We start from the raw sequence: 8,379 nt of genomic DNA on the forward strand, positions 1-8,379 counted from the left end.
ATGTTTTTGAGAGGTTCTGTTGTGAAATAGGTGGGACCTAAGGTGTTTGTTTGATTATGCTCGCAAAGATCATCGCGATCCTCTGCATACATATCCCCTAGAGGGAATCAGAGCATCTGTAGCTCGGGGTCTACGGGTGCTAAGGTTTGAATGGTTTTTTTTGTTTTTTTTTTCTCGCCAAGGATCGACCTTGTGCCTACGTATTCTCAAAGGGATGTTGAGAAAGTCAGAGCAATCGTAGTTCCCACTTATGCTAGTGGAAGCAAAGGATAAGAGACAAATGTCATCTAAATGTTCGATGTATCTAATCTATATCATCACATACATCTGTTTGTTTTTGTTTGAAAATCTTTTCATTATAAGCCCTGGGTCATGCCACTTAGGGTGCTTAGAATGATAAAGATGTTTTTGTTTAACCAGCCTTGTGGCAAAAAACTTTCAATGAAGTCAGCCTTGTGACAAAAAAGTTTTGATTAATCAGCCAGCCTCGTGGCAAAAGTTTCAATGAAGTCAGCCTTGTGACAAAAACTTTGATTAATCAGCCAGTATGGTGGTAAAAAAGGTTTGATTGATTAGCCAGCCTTGTGGCAAAAAAGTTTGATTGATTGATTGTTTGTGATGATATAGAAGAGATACTCCTATCATAGAGATGATAAATGTCTAATCTCCTAGGGTATTTGATTTGGATATTGGGGATGCTTATAAGAAGCCCGTGGGTCCTTGTACGAAGCCCAAGAGGAGGCTATCCGAGGGTCCTTGCATTGTAAGCCCAAGAGGAGGCTATGGGAGGGACAATCCAGGGTCCTTGCATTGTAAGCCTAAGAGGAGGCTATGGGAGGGTCACTCGTTTGTACAAAGCCCAAGGGGAGGCATGGTATAGTTGGTCTGAGCTCTTAGAGCGATTTCACCGGGAAACCATACTCTATGTCCTAACCTAAACTAGTGAGATTCTTTGCACGAAGCCCAATAGGAGGCTATGGGGAACCTAGTGTTGTACTAAGTTGAACAAGCACACATATCACACATATGAACAAACATGAACAAGTAATGAACAAACATGAACAAACATGAACAAGTTATGACAAAGTGTGTGTATATAATGGAGTTTATGAAGGAAATATACCTGTAAGCATGATCCATTTGTATACACGGGGGCTCGGGACTCACACTCGGGGAGAGGTCCGCTTGAGTTTATTCAAAGCTATGTAAACAGGTTTTTACAAGGGCTTGGGACTTATACCTACATGGAGGCCCGTGGTATTTTTGGGAAGATTTAAAAAAACCTTCATTTTTGATTTGTTATTCGAAGTTAAAAATCAAACTGATCGAAGTATGTACAAAAAGGTGAATGTACAATGAAATACCTAATTTCATGTACGGGAATGGGTATGTACGGAAGGGCTTGGGACTTATACCTACGTGGAGGCCCGTGGTATTTTATAAAACATGGTTGACTGTTTTTTTTACAGACGCGTCGTTTGAAAAACTGTTTGAAAGTTTGTTTTGAAATTTGAAAAGATTTGTTTTGAAAGAAGTTTTATTGTTTTGAAAACTGTACAAAAAGAAAAGAAATGGGACTTACACTCACTAATATTCGAGAGGCCCCTGTTTTATTTTCATAAAACAGGGTGGATGGTTTTGAAAAAAAGATGTGAGATTTATTGTTTTAAAAACAGTTTGAAAAGTATTGTTTTGAAAAAGTTTTCTGTACAAAGAAAAACTGTAAAAGGAAAAAAGAGTGGGTCTTATACTCTCTAATATTCGAGAGGCCCCACTTCGTTTTGAAAATAAATTGATCAATTAAAAAGGTTTAATCAATAGTTCAAAAAGAAATGGTTTATCGTTTTGAAAAGAAACGCGATCGCTCGTTTTAAAACGATTTGAATATGAAAGAAATCAACTTAATTAAGTTTAAAACAAGTTTTAATGCTTAATTAAGACCTAAGTGATTAGGGTTTGATCACAAAATATTTACAAGTGATTAAGTTTGAAAAATCAAATGAAAAAACAAATTTTAAAGTATTAAAAATACTTAAAAATATGTCATTTTAAACTTAATTAAAATGTATTAAATTAATATTTTTTTGTGATTTTTTTTGGATGTTTTTAAAATATACCTATTAAATAAGAAGTGTAAAAAAAATGAAGTGAAAATGATGAATTTTGATTGGTTAAATAATTAATTGAAGTTGTAAAGAAATTGAAGAAAATAAGTGTCAAAAAAATTGGTTTTGTCTCCACAAGGGTTTGAACCCACGCACCTTCTCTCACCATCCAAAACAATGACCAACTGAGCTGCGCGCGCAGCTTGTAATACATACGCATCCAACTGATTATATTTCAAACTCATTTTTCAAATTTCCTTCGCAAAAAATGGCGCCAAGAACACATGAACAACTGAATTTTGAAAATCTCCAAAACTGAACCAAATTGATCAAGTGAAGGGTCTATCTTACTCGGTTTTGGACGAGGAACATGATGATAGCATTTAATTTCATTTATTTTTGCTCTAAGATGATTAATTCTCTGATGAACACGAAGAACCCTAATTCTATGATTCAATCTGAAATCGTGTATGTGCAAGTTATGATGCAATTGATTGAGGGTTAATGATCCATATGTATGCAGAAACATGATGGCAAAGCAATATTTCATTTATGATGCGTGCAAATATGAGTTTGAAGTTCAAGTGACTTACCTTCAAAAACGGCCACCTGAGAATTGAATTTTGCAATAGGGGTGTTACAGAAGTTGCTTGATGATCTGGATAGCTTCAATGGACCATATGGAAGGTGTCTGGATGCTTGGAGTGGATTGAAAACATCTGGAGTAGTTGGAGGCACCCGATCTGCAGTTAAGCCTAAGTGTGAATCGAGCTCTATGATTCTGATGTTTCAGGTTGATGATGAGTGTTTGGATAGCTCATATGTGATATATGTGAGGTGTGGGAAGTGTTTATTTGGACAGAAATGATCTGGAATGAAAATTGGCATGATAAGGCTCTTTATATGTTCAAATGGAGGTTGAAGAGTGAATCTGAGTTTTGGGGTGATTTTGGGTGTGTGAGTGGTTTAAATACATCCCATTTGATGTTTATGAGTTGCTAGAACCATCACTTTGGCCATAACTTCAAGGGTTTGGAGGCTGAGTTTTGTACCTCCTAGAAACTTAAGAAACTTGCATTCTAAGAAAGAAAGAGAAAGCCTATAATTTGTGAGACTTTGGTGTGATTTTGAATGAGGTAATGACCTCTATTTATAGGCCAAAGAGTCTGAACTCAGAGCTTTGCAACTTGCTTCAAGAAGTGATGATTTGGCATTTGGAGATAGAAAGGAATCTTACCATTTAATGCAAAATGGTTAAAGTGACTTAACCATGGTTATTTCTCTAAGCTTCTTATCTCTTTCCATTCTGATCTCAAATCAGAAAAATATCATTCAATCATTGCTTTGGTGTGTCATCACTTGAATTATAAGCCATATAGCATTTGAACTTAGTGAAAATGGCTTATAATTTCATGCATAATGGCTTCTAATTGCAAAAATCAAAACCATAGCTACACTTCAAATTTTTTCATGCTCTTGGACATTTTGGAAAGCTCATATGACACACTTCAAAACCCTAGTTGAAAGTTTCTTCAAGATCTTTAAGGAAGTGGGTGAAAAAGATCCATGAACTTTGAAGAAAATGAAGTTTTAAGTGAAGTTTTCAAAAAGTACCAACTTTGAAGCACCATATCTCTTAAATGGTTGATCTTATGGAAAAAATTTATATGTGTCAAAGTTGTTTATTGGATCAAAATCTACAACTTTCATGTTGGAAGTTTTTTTCAGTTTGTAGGTGAAATTTTGAGAAATTCCCTTCCAAAGTTTGGAAAAAACCATTGAAAAACACTTAGAAATTTTTCTAAGTATGAAAAGTCAAACTTTTGACTTTTGATTCTTGATTGATTTTCTTGATTTTCCTTGATCAAATGACTTCTCATATCATATATTGATGATTTAAAACTTCAAAAGTCATGGTTGACCAAAATTCCCCAAAAGTCAATGGTGATCTTGTACAGTGGACTTTTTCAGACGAATCGCGTTTCTGGAGATTTCAAATGAAACAGGCTATCCTCATCAAATGAATGGTATGAATGGATCATATTGAGGTATTGGAGGATATTGAATCATAGTTTGAGTTGTGACACCATGTCCTGATTAAAAAGTCAGTTGTTCAGTGAATTAGGTCAAAAAAACCCTAATTGTCGACCTGATGAAATTGATGCCTGTAGGTCTTGAATTGAGATACAATTTCCATTGTATATTGTCATAGGGATTATTTGAAGATGATTGAAACCTTTGATTGACTTCCTGGGGATTTTTAGGGTTTCCCAAATGTGATCCCTGATTTCAGTCCCTGATAGTTCAAAACCCTAATTCTGAGGATTTGTCTGATCAATCTTTGTGTAAGAGATGTTCTGAGCCAATGGATTAGGTCAAAATGATGCACTTGGGGTCTTGAGGTCATGTCCCAAGTAATTAGGTCAAATTCTGAGCAAAAGTCAAGAGTATGCTGTCTTCAGTCAAAACCCTAATTTGGTTGATTCAAAGTCTTTGAGCTTGTTGAAATGAATCTCTGAGGACCAAATGTTGATTGTTGATGAAGATAGTTCATTTGAGATGAAGGGAGAACAAAACCCTAATTGATTATTACTTGTACTGATGAGTGATTTCCTGATTAAATCCTGCTGAGCCACAAGTAACAAACACAAGCTATGCAATTTTGTTAGAGATGCAAATGATGCATATGCAAATGATATGAGGTGGTATCTTAGGTCAAAAATTGGGGTATGACAAATACCCTCTTTGATCAGAGGGTCAGGTATTCACTTCTTTCTAACCTTTATCTTGTACTTGCACTCCTTTGCTCGTCTTCTTACTTTGGCATCGGAGTACCTTGCAGGTACACCCCCCTTACTCTTCGAATACCCAGTTCCGAGCAGCCTGTGACGATCCTTCTGATCAGGTACGATCATAATAGCATAGAAGTAAATTAATCACTAGGCCTGTGGCTGGCCCACCATTAGGCACGACCCAATCCAGGTCCTCGTCGAGGACGACCTAAAACACTGACCTGATCCGTTAGGGCCAGTGGAGAGCGCATTCCACACGTGTTCCTCACCCAAGGAGCATGTCATCAACTGCTTCCCCACGTTTCGCGCAACTAGCAAAATAGTTTCACCTTTTGTAACGGGCAACTCCGTCCACAGCTCCAGAAACCGCGAAACAGTTGACCTAGGATGATGAGCATGTGCTGCTCATCCGTCCTTTTCACGGGAATTCTGACAGTTATTCGCTATGGGCCAGGATATTCATCCCATAATGAAAACCATTGGCCCAACGCTGGGGCTCACTATAAGTACCCTCCTCTGCAGGAGGCTCGTATATTTTATTCTAAACCTTACTCACTACCTATACGTCGATACTTACTTTAGCATCAGAGTGACTGAAGGTACACCCCCTTCTTTGTTGGACCATCAAGCCTACGACATGTTACCAACCACTTATGTTCTGATTTTATTTTCTTTTGTTTCGAGAAATAAAAAAGACTTTTCTAATTTACAGGAAAAATCGACTTTTTTTTTTGGAAAAACCACACTTTTATTTTCGAAAAAATCGACTTTTTATATTTGAAAAAAAATTGTTTTTTATTTTTTAAAAAAATTAACTTTTTTATTTTGGAAAAAATTCGATTGCTTTCGAAAAAAATTAACTTTTTTATTTTTTCGAAAAATGGATTTCTTTTATTTTCGAAAATGATCGGCATTTTTATTTTCGAAATAAAACAGACTTTTCAAATTTTTTGGAAAAAGTCAAATTTTTATTCCGAAAAAAGTCAACGTTTTTAGTTTTGGAAAAATCGACTTCTTTAATTTCGTAAAAAATCTTTTATTTTTCTTTTCAAAAATACGATTTTTTATTTTTGAAAAAAATGACATTTTTAATATTTAAAAATAAAATCAACTTTTTCAATTTTAAAAATGACTTTTTTAATTTTCGAAAAAAATATATTCAATTTAGAAACTAAAGTAACAATGGTTCGGTTCAGAATTAATTTGAGATTGGTTAATTGCTTAACAGTTCAGTTCTAGAACTATTAATAATCTATAAGTTTGGTTTGCTAACCATTAGTAATGGTTAGGTTTAGTTCGGTTCGGTTTATGGTGTTTTTGAACAACTCTAGGGAGGAGTATTCATAAAGTTTTTTTGGCTAGGGTTTGGGAAACCCGTGGGCAACAATCGCTCCTTAAGACTATGGGAGATTTTGACCACTTATTCTCTCGAGAATCGTGGTGGATTCTTTCTCCCCTGACTAACAAGAGACAACGATATCATACATGTCATTAGTCCCAAGGACGAGGTCTCATGCTTTGTGAGGTAGTTGTAACACCTCGAATATTATAATTATTATTTAATTATTTTGTTGTGATTTATTTGATGCAATTAGGACTCTTTTCATTCTGGTCCGGGTATTTACTCTCCTTAGAAATGGACCGAAATAGTAACCGGGTAAACCGATATCGGACCGAAATAATGATGAATTTTTTTTGGACCGAAATTGGATCGGTACTTACCGAATACTTGATTTGAACAGGATTGAAATTTGTGTTGGTTGTTGTTTACTAGAATTTGGATGAAATTTGATACTTGATCCGGTTCTATTGTTTGGTATCGGACAAAAAAAATTATGCATTTTCGGCCCGAGTAGCATTTTGATCGGTCCATTGGTCAAGTTTTACTGGGTCGGTTCCCAGATGGATTTCAGGTCAACCGGCCCAAATACAGCCCTAGATGTAATAGATGGTTTAGTGATGTTATATGTATGTGGGGAAGTGTCGGAATTAAGTTGTGTTGAGAATTATCCTAATTTAAATAGTTTAGTAGAAATTATTTGAAATTAGGAATACTTGTTAGAATTATTTTAATAATTTAAATTGAATAAATTGAGTATAAAGAGTTAGGACAAGATGGTCATTAAATGAGAAATTAGTGAGGATAAAGGACGAAGACCATATTAATGGTCTAAGAATTATCTTATTAAAAAGGAAAAATACAGAAGAGAATCATATTATTTTGGAACGCTCGTGCGCTCTGAGAGAAGTAGAAGCAATAAAGTGAGAAAGAGCTAGGGCTTGAAGAGCTCATTGTTGGAGCTTAGGAACCTTCAATCTAAGATAAGGGTGGGGTTCCAACTTTCTAAGGGATTGTATAATGATGGGTATATGGGGATTTGATTGTTATTATTGTTGTAAGATTTTATTCATGAAATTTCTTTTCTTGTCTGTGAACCTATATGATGAATTAATTATATAATTATGGTTGAATTGATGTAATTGATGGTGTAAAACGTGTAGAAACATTGGGTAATATGTATGTTTGATGGTTGGTAATGAAAAACATGGTTTTGATTGTAATTTAGGGTTTGGGATTGAGGGGGGAAGGTTTTTGTATTTGAAAAATTGCATATTTTTTGCTCTGGTTCAGGTGTAATCAGTTACCAGTATGGAGGTAACCGGTTAACCTATGTGAAATTGGCATAGGGAGGCTTTTTAACAGGTGTGTAATCGGTTACCAGTCTGGAGGTAACCGGTTACCGTTTAAAACAGTGGCGTTGTATTTTTGGATTAAGGGGTTTAACCGGTTACCATTCTGGAGGTAACCGGTTACCACTGTGCTGAATTGATTTTTCCAAAACTCTGAAAATTCATAACTTTTTACTCGAGTGTCCGTTTGACGCGCCGTTTGAACCTACAGGAAGGTAAAAATATTTTCTATCATATAAAAATAATTTCCAACACAGTGGATGATTAATTATTGGTAACTAACACTTTTCCGTATGAGATTTTGCCTAATATGTTGAGATATGTGCATGTTATTATGTGTGATTATGCTGTATGATGTTGTTGAGCTGTATAAATGGAATCTTGCGTGTATGGACAATAGGTGGCCTGTATTGGTATATCGCATTGATGGATGTAGATATCAATGTGTCGTGTTTGTTGCATGGTTGTGTCGCATGCATTTCGTGTTGTAGACTTTAGTCCGATTGTTGGCTCTGATCGTAGATGGCATGGATCGGGAGTGTTGTGAATCATATTATTCATGATGTTGGAGGCTCTGATCCTAGATGGTGTGGATTCGGAAATGATGTGAACTTAAGTGTTCATGATATTGGTACCACATGCATTGAGTTTGTGAGTCGGTCTCATTGCATTGTTGTTAACATGATAACTAAGTTGTGTGGTTGATGTATGTATTGTATGATATTTGTTGTGGATGTGTGAGATGTGGAATGTATGACTATGCATGATTATATTGTTATATACTTATTATT

Source organism: Vicia villosa, linkage group LG1, assembly GCF_029867415.1.
Source record: "Vicia villosa cultivar HV-30 ecotype Madison, WI linkage group LG1, Vvil1.0, whole genome shotgun sequence".
Classification (NCBI taxonomy): Eukaryota; Viridiplantae; Streptophyta; class Magnoliopsida; order Fabales; family Fabaceae; genus Vicia; species Vicia villosa.